This window comes from Bos grunniens, chromosome 22, assembly GCF_055505025.1.
Source record: "Bos grunniens cultivar Pamir isolate PY7600 chromosome 22, Bosgru_T2T1.0, whole genome shotgun sequence".
Taxonomy (NCBI): domain Eukaryota; kingdom Metazoa; phylum Chordata; class Mammalia; order Artiodactyla; family Bovidae; genus Bos; species Bos grunniens.
This window is the reverse complement of record NC_141186.1, coordinates 32,753,172-32,766,718: the sequence shown is the minus strand read 5'-3', so window position 1 is coordinate 32,766,718 and position 13,547 is coordinate 32,753,172. Positions and strand designations below refer to the sequence as shown.

Genomic DNA, 13,547 nt, shown 5'->3' with positions numbered 1-13,547 from the left:
ATGGTCAACAGGTACATTAGAAGATGCTCAACGTGACTAATCTAGGAAATGCAAACTAAAACCACAGTGAGATAGCACCTCACACCTATTAGGATGGCTATTAATCAAAAAAGGACTTCCCTGGTGGCTCAGACGGTAAAGCGTCTGTCTACAATGTGGGAGAACTGGGTTCGATCCCTGGGTCAGGAAGATCCCCCTGAAGAAGGAAATGGCAATCCACTCCAGTACTATTGCCTGGAAAATCCCATGGACAGAGGAGCCTGGTAGGCTACAGTCCATGGTGTCGCAAAGAGTCGGATAAGAGAACAACTCTCTTGGTGAGAAAACAGGGCCCTTGTCCACTGTTGGTGAGAATGCAAACTGGTACAACCATGATGGAAAACAATACAGAGGCTCCTCAAAAAATAAAAAATAGAAGCACCATATGACACAGCAATCTCACGTCTGGGTATATATTCAAAAGAGTTTAAATCAGACCTCAAAGAAATCACTCATGCTCATTGCAAAATAGTCACCATAGCCAAGACGTGGAAAGAGCCTAAGTGACCACTGACAGGTGAATGGACAAAGAAAATCTCATATATATATATTATATATTATACACACACACAAAATAATATTATTTGGACACAAAAAAAGGAAATATTGTGCCTCTTGCAACAATATATATGGACCTTGAAGGCAGTGAAACAAGGAAAGTCAGATGTGTGCATGCTAAGTTGCTTCAGTTGTGTCCGACTCTTTGTGACCTTATGAACCATAGCCCACCCGCCTCTTCTGTCCATGGGATTTCCAGGCAAGAATACTGGAGTGGGTTGTCACGCCCTCCTCCAGGGGATCTTCCTAACCCAGGAACCAAATCCACGTCTCTTTTGTCTCCTGCACTGGCAAGCGAGTTCTTTACCACCAGAACCACGTGGGAAGCTGAGAAAGGCAGATAGTGAAAGACAAATACTGTATGATCTCATTTACATCTAGACTCTAAAAAAGGCCAAACTCATAGACACCAATACTAGAATGGTGCTTCCAGGGACTGAGGGGATGTTGGTCAAAGGGTACAAACTTCTAGTGATAAGATGCATAAGTTCTGTGGATTTTACTTTATGCAAAGCATGGTGCTAAACATCCCAAGGACAGGGCCCTACAACAGAAGAATGTGGCCCCGAAGGTCCATAGTGTAGACGGAGGAAATTCCGTCCTAGAGGGAAAAATAAGTAGTGAAAAGTAGGAGTCTACCCGTATACACCCCCATATACAAAGAGGGATCTTGGACCAAGAGCCACCCTTGAAATATCCCCTAGCATCTATGTCTTAGAGTACAACTGATCACACGCCCTGTTTCTTCCTAAGTTTGTACATTTAACTTTCCTATAACACAGAAGCAAACAAGAAAAATGTGCCAGATGTTCTATAGCCAGAGAGACCAGGGCCCTATCAAGAGATTTTCAGAATTTATAGTTATGAGAACAGTTATTAGTACCATTATGAAACTATTTGTTTAAAACAAACTGCAGGAGGCTTCCCTGATGGCTCAGTGGATGAGAGTCTGCTGCCAATACAGGAGACGTGGGTGTGATCCCAGGTCTGGGAGGATGCCATATGCCTCAGGGCAAACAAGCCTGCGTGCCGCAACTACTGAGCCCACGTGTCGCAACCACTGAAGCCCGAACCATCTACAGCCTTTGCTTCACGAGACGACAGGCTGCTGCAATGAGAAGCCCATGCCCTGCACAGCCAACAGAGTAGTCCCCTCTCGCCACAACTAGAGAAAAGCCTGAAGTGAAGTCACTCAGTCGTGTCCGACTCTTTGCGACCCCATGGACTGTAGCCTGCCAGGCTCCTCCGTCCATGGAATTTTCCAGGCAAGAGTACTGGAATAGCTTGCCATTTCCTTCTCCAGGGGATCTTCCTAAGCCAGGGATCGAACCCAGGTCTCCCGCATTGTAGGCAGATGCTTTTACCGTCTGAGCCAAAAGCCTGAGCAGCAACAAAGATCCAGCACAGCCAAAAAGAAATAAATGAACTGTAGTAGAACCCAAGGAACTTAACAACAACGAATCCTTTGTAAAGCTAAATGTAAAAGTAAATATGTGATTAAAAATCATATTTATAAAACCAAACTGAGATTCTATTTAGCTTCTTTTGGATCAGCTGTACAACTACTGTCCTCTATGTTGGGAATGAATTTAGATTAGAACACAAATTTGGTTTGTTTGGTTTGCTTTTAAGAACAGCCTGTGTCAAAGACTAATTACTACTAAGAATTGATTCATAATTTAAATTGACATAAATCTCCCTTTTCACTTATTATCTTTTAAAAAGGGTTAACATTTCATATATTATCTTTAAAGAAAGGTTAACAATTGCTTTATTAATGCCACTAGATTGATTGGAAGAATAGGCATAGATTTAGGCCACTCTTCTGCTTGTTAAAAATATACTGTTGATCAGAATCTAGGGACTCTGAGTTTGGAACTATTTTCTTTCTCCCACTGGGTTTATCTGATTACCTCGTTAGTCTCAGGGCACAGTAACTTCTGACACTGCCCTAACACAGACACGGGGCTCACGATGCCTATATCCCTTGAGATCCTTGGTAGATCTCCAGACCAAACCTTCTGCTCTGTTGAGACTGTGCTGGATCTACAGGGTGTGTCAAGTCAACAGCTTCTGAAGGGCAGGTGGGACCTTCATTGCTAGTCTAGTATTATTTATGCATCAAATCTATATACATCACCATTTAATTACTGAGGTGCATGTGTTAACTGGAACCAGAATTTGAAACTTTTTAAAGACATGTATTCCACGAGGCTTTTCCAAATGGGGCTCCAGCCAAAAGGTATTGGTTTCTTAAGTAAGCAAAGGGGATGGTGCCAGAGAGGGCTCATTTCTAAAGCAATCCAGTGGCATTAATCCCAGGTAGAGGAACCAACTCCTGTGTTAGATACTATTCATGGGTATTTCCTAACCACTTCTAACAGCAACAAATCAGCCCCTTCAATCCCATCTGAGGGCTGAGGAAAATAACCTTGGGCATGTAACCTAATAAAGCATCAGTTTTCTTATCTATAAAATGGGGGTGAGTTCCCTGGTGGTCTAGTGGTTAGGATTTGGTGCTCTCACTGCCATGGCCTAGGTTCAATCCCTGGCTGGGGAACTGAGATCCTGAACGCTGTATGGCGCGGCCAAAACTAAAACAAATAAAAATAACAACACCAACAACAAAAATTCTGTAGCTTCTTCAGAGAGCTTTTCAAAAAATAATACAAATAAATAAAAGGGGAGTAATGATAGTACTTGCTTTATGGGTACACTGTCAGGATTAAACGTGACAGCACATGCAGAACCTGACTGTATGACAAGACAATCAGGTCTGATCATTATTTCTACCAAAAAGACCCCCATGTGAGAAAGCGGCCCCAAAGTCTTTGTTCTTTCCACTGTATCACTTGACATCCAACGAGCAGGAGCCACCATTTTTTCAGTTATTTACATGTAATCTTAGCGATGGCTCAGATAGGTCATACACAGACACTTTTTCCTATCTCCCAAGTTTAACTTATTAATTTCCATAACCCCTTCTCTTAACCCTCAAAAAAGGAGGAGGGAAGAAAAAGAAACAAAAGACCAAGCATTTTATATGTGCTGTTCCTTGGTCTAAAGGTATCCTGTCCTTCAGATTTTAAGAAAATCACAGGGCTTCCCTGGTGGCCTAGTGGTTAATAATCTGCCTGCCAATGCAGGGGACATGGGTTCGATCCTTGGTCTGGGAAGATCCCACATGCCATGGAGCAACTAAGTCCGTGTGCCTACTGAGCCCTAGCTACTGAAGCCCACACACCTAGAGCCCATGTTCTGCAACGAGAAAAGCCCCTGCTCTGCAACTAGAGGAAATGTGTGCAGCACTGAAGACCCAGCACAAACAAAAATAAAAAAAAGTCAATAAATCTTTAAATAAAATCATAATATTTTTTAATTAAAAAATCATTTTATTGAAGTATAGTTGATTTATGATATTAGTTTCTGGTACAGCACAGCGATTCAGTTATACGTGTTTTACAATTTGCATTTGCTAAGCCGAAACTCCCAGTCCATTCCTCCTCCATCCACCATGGATTTTAACAGTTGCTTTGAAATAGCCCTTAGAATGATTATGCTAACATATTTTTAGTAGTAGTATATAAAAATAAGTTTTCCCATATCCTGGTCAACATTTTTTTATCCTTTTTCTTTTTTTAACTTTTGAAAATAATGATCATTTTAGTTCTGATGTGCTAGGATTACTGCAGGATAGAGGGTCCATTACAGTCAGGATGGTTGTGTAGCCATGGTTTCTGGACAAAAACCTATTAACTGGCTGCTGCTGCTGCTAAGTTGCTTCAGTCGTGTCCAACTCTGTGCGACCCCATAGACGGCAGCCCATCAGGCTCCCCCGTCCCCGGGATTCTCCAGGCAAGAACACTGGAGTGGGTTGCCATTTCCTTCTCCAATGCATGAAAGTGAAAAGTGAAAGGGAAGTCGCTCAGTCGTGTCCGACTCCTAGCGACCCCATGGACTGCAGCCCACCAGGCCCCTCCATCCATGGGATTTTCCAGGCAAGAGTGCTGGAATGGGTTGCCATTGCCTTCTCCGAATTAACTGGCTAGTGCCCTGCAATGTTAACACCACACACTGCTTGCTACTGACTCTGCTCTTAGATGGTGACTATACAAACTTGATAATTATGGGAGGGAAAAAAAATCTTTTTTTTTCTTTCTAACAAAGTAATAGAAATATTGAAGACACACACAGAATCAGAGGTTACATCCCTCAGGAAGCCTTCCTTGACTGCACCCTGCCCCCAGAGGGTTTGCTTGTCCACTCTTCATTCTGCATCTCTGATTAGATTGCAAACCGCTAAGGGGTGGAGCCCATGTATGAGGATGTGCTATTCCCAGTACCTTGCACAGAATAGGTAATAATTTTTTAAACTAATAATTTATAAATAATTCTTGAGCATGTGGAAAACTAAGGAAATGAGAAAACATCCAGAGTGTGTTTGCATACACAGGTGTGGTGGCCTTTGAGAGAATGAAGAGAGAATGGGAAGAGCTTTGAATGGAGTAGATGGTGGTCTTTGGAGATGAATGTTGCAGTACCATTAACTGAAATATGAGAATCTTAAGAATTCAGACCTGGTAATATGCAGAACTGACTTATTTGAAAAGACCCTGATGCTGGGAAAGATTGAAGGCAGGAGGAGAAGGGGACGACAGAGGATGAGATGGTTGGATGGCATCACTGACTTGATGCACACGAGCTTGAGTAAGCTCCGGGGGTTGGTGATGGACAGGGAAGCCTGGTGTGCTGCAGTCCATGGGGTTGCAAAGAGTCGGACACAACTGAGCGAATGAACCGAGCTGACTGAAAATGGACAGTGTATATTAGCTGCTTAGTTGTGTCTGATTCTTTGCGACCCCATGAACTGTAGCCCACCAGTCTCTTTTGTTCACGGGATTCTCCAGGCAAGGACACTGGAGTGGGTTGCCATTTCCTTCTCCAGGGGATCTTCCCAACCCAGGGATCGAACCTCAGTCTCCTGCATTGCAGGCAGATTTCCTACCACCTGAACCACAGGTAATATGGACACGAGAGCACTATTTTCCCCACTTTTTTAAGTTGCAGGAAAATATGTATCCCATAAAATTTTCCATTAATTCTAGTGGCAGTAATTATATTTACAATGATGCAATGAAACCATCACCATGATTTCCAAAGCTTTTCATCACAGAAATTCTGCAACCATCAAGCAGGGACTCCCCTTTTCTTCTCCCAGCCCCTAGTAACCTGGAATTTATGTTCTGTTTCTATGAAGTTGCCTGTTCTGGACATTTCATAGAAGTGGAATCATACAGTATTTGTCATTTTGTGTCTGGCTTATTTCACTTAGCGTAACGTTTTTTAGGTTCATCCACACGGCAGCATGAGGACTATCCTTAAGCAGAGCAGTGGACTAGAGACATTCACCATGTTCCACCAAATTTTGATCAATATATGAAAAAACTTACATTTGCTGGGACTGAGGCCACACATGGTTGGTTTATGGTAAAACTTGTTAGACAGTGACACGCCCAGATGTGGGATATAACTGCCAGGAGACAGCAGAGGAGAAGTGGAGGTCAGGCTGGAAGGCAGGTGAAGGGCGTGCTGACTGGATGCCTTTAGAGACAAGCATCGTGATGCTGCAGCGGTGCTTATGTGGCGATGGTTGCTGGCTTCTTTATTATCTCGTAGAGCCTTTAATGCCTTTTAGTAACTGTTAGAAATACCTCAATTGGACAGTGGGCCATGCATGTCAAAGATTTGAGAACCAACAGACTTAGCATCCTAACATGCTCACATTTAATTTGTGAACAGTCAACTCTATATGCCAGAGAGAGACAGAGATAGGAGAAACAAAAGAGAGAGAACAAGAAAGGAAAAAATAAATCGTTCGAGTAAAGTTGATTGCCACTTCATTCGATGAGCTTATGCCCCAGAGTGGATATGAGCTGGGAAATATGCATCCATTTTCTCAGCTTCCATAGTGAGATCTTTTTGTGCAAAATGTGCATCAAGGGTTTAAAAATAAGTACCATGTGGTCATGAAAGAGAAGCTACTTCAGCTGGGGCTCAAGTGAAGATGTAGCAGTGTATTGCTGCTGCTGCTGCTGCTGCTGCTGCTAAGTCACTTCAGTCGTGTCTGACTCTGTGCGACCCCATAGACGGCAGCCCACCAGGCTCCCCCGTCCCTGGGATTCTCCAGGCAAGAACACTGGAGTGGGGTGCCATTGCCTTCTCCAATGCATGAAAGTGAAAAGTGAAAGTGAAGTCGCTCAGTCATGTCGGACTCTTAGCCACCCCGTGGACTGCAGCCTCCCAGCCTCCTCCGCCCATGGGATTTTCCAGGCAAGAGTACTGGAGTGGGTCACCATTGCCTTCTCTGGCAGTGTATTGCAGAGCCAGCCATATTGCAGTGGTTGAAAGATGACACAGAACTGTTTCATATGGGACATCTCTAATACATTTTCTGGCATCATTTTGACCAGATCTAATTCTCACCTTATGTGCCGACTTTAGAAGCTTAACCCCTCCTCTGATTCTAGATTCGTCTTCATGATAGGATACGGTGGAAAAGCTATAGCGTCCTGCAAGATTTCAATATAGTCAGCAGTGCTATTGAGACTGCAGGGTTATAAGAACCAGATAGTAACTAGAGCTAGCCCAAACTTATAAAAGATAAAGCAGGACTTCCGTGGTGGCCCAATGATTAAGAATCTGCCTGCCAATTCAGGGGACACGGGCTCAATCCCTGGTCCAGAAAGATTCCTCTAAGACCGTGTGCCACAACTACTAAGCCCGCCCTCTAGGGCCCTTGTGCCCAACTGCTGAAGCCCCAGCACCTAAAATCTGTGCTCTGCAACAGAAACCAGCATAAGGAGAAGCCAGCGTATTGCAACCAGAGAAAGCCCGCACACAGCAATGAAGACGGAGCTAAAATGGGTCTTAGCCAAAAATATAAGTATTTTTTAGAATGTTAAAAAAAAAAAAAGACAAGGCATTAGCTGGTCACACTTGATACAATACAACCTAAAATCCTAAAGAAAATCTACTCTGAATAGTCATTGGAGGGACTGATGCTGAAGCTCCAATACTTTGGCCACCGGATGTGAACAGCCGACTCTTTGGAAAAGACCCTGAGGCTGGGAAAGATTGAAGGCAGGAGGAGAAGGGGATGACAGAGGATGAGATGGTTGGATAGTATCACTGACTCGATAGACATGAGCTTGAACAAACTTCGGGAGATGGTGAAGGACAGGCAAGCCTGGCGTGTTGCAGTCCACGGGGTCACAAAGAGTGAGACACAACTGAGCGACTGAACAATTTGATAAAAATCTGCATTGGTATCGCTGCAGGTTTAAAGAAACAAAGCTCATGATGGATGCCTTCCAAGGAGATAGTAGACGTTCCTCCTAGTGTGTCTCAAATTGTAATGTTCACCTTGTGAAAATTCATCTGTATTCAGTAGGTCTGGGAAGGAGCCTGAGATTGTGTATCATGTAACACGCTCCCAGGTGATACTGATGCTACTGATCCTCTGACAAACATTTGAGCTGCTGCTGCTAAGTCGATTCAGCAGCATTCATTCTCTGAGGCTTTTACTTTCCAATTCCAAATTCCTAGAGGGGATGTGATTGCTCTAGCCTGGCTCAGACACACCCCTGTATCCATCAACTATACTTAAGGGGTCAGGTCAGGAAATAGCAAAATTACCACTGCTGGTGCGTAATGAGAGCTTACTCTGGGCTGCTGTTGTCTATGCATTTTATACATACGATCTTCTTTAATCTGGAGATCAGCCCTTTGAAGTGAGGGGAGAAAATGGAGGCTTAGAGAAGCCGAGTGACTTTCCCAAGATCACATGGCTAGCAGGTGTCAGAGCCAGACTTTGAACCCACACTGCCAGGCTCTAGAGTCCACTTTAAGATTTGGCCTTGGGGGTTGGAGTGCCCTTTGAATGTGAGGAGTAGTTTTCAGAGAAAGAAGACTCACTGTCACCTGAGCAGTTGCACTCTAGAAGATTCACTACATAGGCACTACATTAGTGTTTATGAATCACTAGAAACAGACCAGCTAGCTCACTGGTGTTTTATGGCTTCTTCAATAAATAACAAACCCAACTTCAGGAAAAGGGCAGAGGCATTCTGTAGGAGACAAAGTACACAGACAGCTGATCCCTGAACAACGACTGTGTGCATCCACTTACGTGTGGGTTTTTTTTTTTTCAGTAATAAATACTACAATGCTACACGACCCACGGTTAAATTTTTGGTTACAAAACTGTGGATACGGAGGAACGGCAGAAATGAAGGAACCACATATATGGAGGAAGATCAACTATAATTTAAATGAAGGTTTTCAAACACAGGGAGCTTGCCATCCCTCCTCCCCCACACGTTGGTCAAAGGTCACCCGTCAATAGCACGTTAAAGCCCAGTCAGAAGGGATGGTTCAGATGCCAGCTCCTTGTTACTTAAAGTGTGAGCCACGGACAAGAAACACAGGCCCGCGCTGGGAACACCTTAGAAATGCAGGCTCCCTGACCCCCAACCCCGTACCTCCTGGATCAGAACTGCATATTAACAAGGTTCCCAGTGATGCATAGGGCTTAGGTTCATCAACAGTACCTGAATTCCACAGGAAACCTGGGACCACGACAGGACTCTCTATCAGCACCCTTGCTTGTAGAAACTACCATGATAAGACTACCCCCAAGGCCAAGGAGCTGCAGACAGCCGTCAGAGGAAGGAGGAAGAGGATTCGCTGACCAGGGCAAGGAGCGTGGAGAGGCCAGGTGCAGCTCGGTGGGTCTAGAGCCTTGCGCTTCATATGAGGATCACCTGAGGCCTTTTGGTTCACCCTCCGATAGATGGCGCTAGAGATAAAGAAACCTCATGCCAATGCAGGAGACCTGAGAGACGCGCGTTCAATCTCTGGGTAGTGAAAATCCGCTGGAGAAGGAAATGGCTACCCACTCCAGGATTCTTGGGCTTCTCTGGTGGCTCAGACGGTAAAGAATCCACTTGCAATTTGGGAGACCTGGCTTCGATCCCTGGATTGGGAAGATCTCCTGGAGGAGGGCATGGCTATCCACTCCAGTATTCTAGGCCTGGAGAATCCCATGGACAGAGGAGCCTGGTGGGCTGCAGTCCATGGGGTCACAAAAAATCGGACATGGCTGAAGCGACTTAGCACGCACGAGGACTTTTGGTTCACCCTCAGATATTCAGATTTAGTGGGTCCATTGTAGGACTGAAGCATTGGTACCTCTTGGTTTCAAGCTTCCAAGGTGGATGTAACATACACGGGTCTAGTTGAAGTCGCTGTACAGAAACCCTAGAGTGGGGAGCGCGTGTGGCTTCTGAACAATCACTTTAACTTCAGGTTTGGGAGGAGAGGATGTTAATAGAGCAACATAACCCTTGAATGTGCCTAAGCCTCAGCTGAGAATATCGTGCAAATGCAGAGCCTGGTTCACTAGATTCAGGCTGAACAACATTATTTTCCTACATGTCAGTAGCCTGATCTAAGTGAGGTGTATTCACTTTAATATCATTACTCAGGGTAATTTTGAATCAGAATTTACCCCTTCCTCAGAATCTCTGCTGAGTAGAGATTTTAAAATCAACTAGAGCCTGTCAATCTATAATTTTAAGCTATTCGAACCTCAAAAATATTCTTCAGATGTTGGAGTCCTAACCCCCTCTAGGTATCTCAGAATGTAACCTTCCTTGGAAATTAGGTCTTTACAGATGCAGGCAAGGTAAGGTGGGGCCTAAACTAACAGAATTGTTGTCTTGTTCCAAGTCGTGCCCCACTCTTTTGTGCCCCATGGACTGTAGCCCACCAGGCTCCTCTGTCCATGGGGTTTCCCAGGTAAGAATACTGGAGTGGGTTTCCTTTCCCAGGGGATCTTCCTGACTCAGGGATGGAACCTGTGTCTCCTACATTAGCAGGCAGGTTCTTTACCACTAAGCCACTTGGGAAGTCCAGTGGGATTGGTATCCTTATAAAAAAGGGAAATTTAGACAGTGGGATGTGCACACAGGGAAAATGTCACATAACCATGGAGGCAGGGATCAAGGTGATACTTCTATTACAAGCCAAGGTATGCCCAAGATTGCCAGCAAACTCCCAGAAGTTAAGTGAGATACATGAGAGAGATTCCCCCTCGTGCACCTCAAAAGAAAGCAGACCTGCCCACATCATATCCATAATTTCTGACTCTTTGTTTATGGCAGCTCTGGAAAATGAATACAGTATGGAAACACTATGCAATTATACAACTACATGCTGGACAAGAAGCTGATTTTAGATTCTAAATTCATATTTAAATAAAACATGGTCCCTGATTTCTAAGAGCTCACAGATTAGGTGGGGAGGGGAGTAAACATAAGTATGCATGTGTGCGTGTACATACACACAGACACACACATCAGTAACAAGGAAATTAGTGGGTTGTGTGAAGTGTTAGGTATTGCTTTGGGAAGGATCCATTTACCTGGGAGGGATCTAGAAATTTTTCACAAGGTAGGTAGGGTGTGCATTGGGAATTGAAATAGTTGTTCAAGTCATGCAATTTCCTAAAAATCCATTGTTGTGTTATAATGATTCACTCTTACATTATTAAAAACCTAATTCCTCAAATACGACTTAAAGTTCGGGCTGGCCTTGAAATATTTTCCCCTTCTCCATCTGCATGCAGCAACATTATTGGAAGAAATAACTTCTGACAATATATTTAATTTATTGAGCTCCAAGGAGCTGAAATTTACTAATGTTTCAGCTCCAGGTGGGCAACATGATTACCACTGCTTTTAAAGCACCAATTTCATATGTTCTCAACCATTTTCATTACACTGTAAGGGGGAGCAAATAATTGGGGTTCAGACTGTTGTGCCAAGGAAATAATTTATGTCTCCTCAAACTAGAGATCTCAAAATAACAAATAACATTTGTAGGATACACAGCACAGAACCCCTAAAGCATTTTCTTTATTTCAACTCCGGCTTGTAATTTCTTATCCCAAAGCATCTCATTAAGGGCTAAAAAAGGGCTTTGGTAGAGCCAGAGAAAGCTCAAACTGTCCCTTTGCCATTAAGCCTAAGATTTTAAGCCAATTTCCTCTATTTTTTTGTTTTTGGCCCTTGTTACTCTATTAAAGCCCTTTATTATTCCTGATGTGTGCTCAGGTATGGATATGGCAGGCTTAATCCAGCAGATTCAAAATTCCATTTTGAAATTGTTTATTAAAATGTCTGGTTGCCTTGGTAATGGGGCAGGGAGGAGAGTGGTCAGATAAAGGACATTACGGGACATACACACACTAAAACTTTTTTCTCAACTTCAAATTTAACTGGGTATACTTTACTTTTATTCAGTAACTCTGGCAATTCTACACACAGCGCAAGTGAAATTATACCCTGGGGTAGAAAAATGTTAGCCTGCGTCCCTTTGTGAATGGGAAGATAGAAAGGGCAAGTTGTGAGCTTTAGAATTGTTCCAATCTGGGACAGATTTCTGGCTTTATGCTTAGTTATGCGGCCCTGGGCAGTGTATATGAGGAGTTCCTCTGGGTTTCCTCTCTCGTCTGTAAGATGGGTATATTTAATGCTCGCCTCCTCTGGTGGCAGGATGACGTGTCAGCACAGTGCAGTTCAATGTAGTTTAGTACTGAGTCATGTTAGAGCCAGAGGCCAAAGGAATAAGCAGTAATACTGATTCTAACCTTATTTAAAATTTTTATATTTTGTTCATCGTGGATTTTTTTTTGCCTAGGTTTTGATTATTTTGACTTTTAAAAATATTTTGTGGCTTTTCACAAAGACGGTGCTGAAGGTGAAGAAGGAAGCTCCTGTCCCCCTACCAAAGCCACAGCCAAAGCAAAGGCTTTGAAGGCCAAGAGAGCAGTGCTGAAAGGCGTCCACAGCCACAAAGAAAAAATCCAGATGTCACCCACCTTCCAGCAGCCCAAAACGCTGCGACTCAGGAGGCAGCCCAAATATCCTAGGAAGAGCACCCCTGGAAGAAACAAACTTGACTGCTATGCCATCATAGGAGAAGGCAATGGCACCCCACTCCAGTACTCTTGCCTGGAAAATCCCAAGGAGCCTGGTGGGCTGCAGTCCATGGGGTCGCTAGAGTTGGACACGACTGAGTGACTTCCCTTTCACTTTTCACTTTCCTGCATTGGAGAAGGAAATGGCAACCCACTCCAGTGTTCTTGCCTGGAGAATCCCAGGGACGGGGGAGCCTGGTGGGCTGCCGTCTATGGGGTCGCACAGAGTCAGACACGACTGAAGTGACTTAGCAGCATGCCATCATCAAGGTCCCCCTCACCATGAAGAGAATAGAAGACAACACACTGGTATTCATTGTGGAGGTCAAGGCCGACAAGCACCAAATCGAACAGGCTGTGATGAAGCTCTGTGACACTGACATGGCTAAGGTCAACATCCTGATCAGGACTGATGGAGAGAAGAAGGCATGTGTTCGACTGGCTCCTGATGATGACGTTGCCAACAAATCTGGGATCATCCAGGGCTTCCCTGGTGGCTCAGCTGGTGAAGAACCCGCCTGCCAATGCAGGAGATGCAAAAGATGCAGGTTCGATCCCTGGGTACAGAAAACCCCCTGGAGAAGGAAATGGCAACCTGCTCCAGTGTTCTTGACTGGAAAATTCCATGGATAAAGGGGCCTGGTGGGCTACAGTCCATGAGGCTGCAAAAAGGTAGATATGACTGAGTGCACATGCATGCAAACTGAGTCCATCTGGCTAATTCCAAATATAAAAGTTTTCACAAAATAAAAAAATATATATATTTTTTGTGGCCATGCCACTTGGCTTGTGGACTCTTAGTTCTCTGACCAGGGATGGAACTCCAGCCCTTGGCAGTGGAGGCACTGGCCCACCATGGAATTCCCTTTATTATTTTTAAAAGATTGTGTTGAAATATTATTTATCTTTA

At 44.1% G+C, this 13,547-nt stretch overlaps 1 protein-coding gene and 1 non-coding gene across 9 annotated transcripts in view; one reads left to right on the top strand and one right to left on the bottom strand.

The window, feature by feature from the left end:
• LMOD3 (leiomodin 3) overlaps nt 1-9,400 on the bottom strand; it is a 45,761-nt gene extending 36,361 nt beyond the window's left edge. For 5 of the 8 annotated variants that reach the window (XM_086366887.1, XM_086366884.1, XM_086366879.1 and 2 more), the window contains exon 1: nt 9,207-9,400. The gene's annotated coding sequence lies outside the window, so the exon portion shown is untranslated. Of the gene's footprint in view, nt 1-6,047; nt 6,134-9,206 lie in introns of those variants that run through there. The other 3 variants (XM_086366880.1, XM_086366885.1, XM_086366882.1) reach the window with 2 other exon arrangements.
• Nucleotides 3,086-3,157, top strand: TRNAE-CUC (transfer RNA glutamic acid (anticodon CUC)). Its single transcript has one exon. It is a non-coding gene; the product is annotated as a tRNA-Glu (tRNA).
• Nucleotides 9,401-13,547: the final 4,147 nt, after the last annotated feature.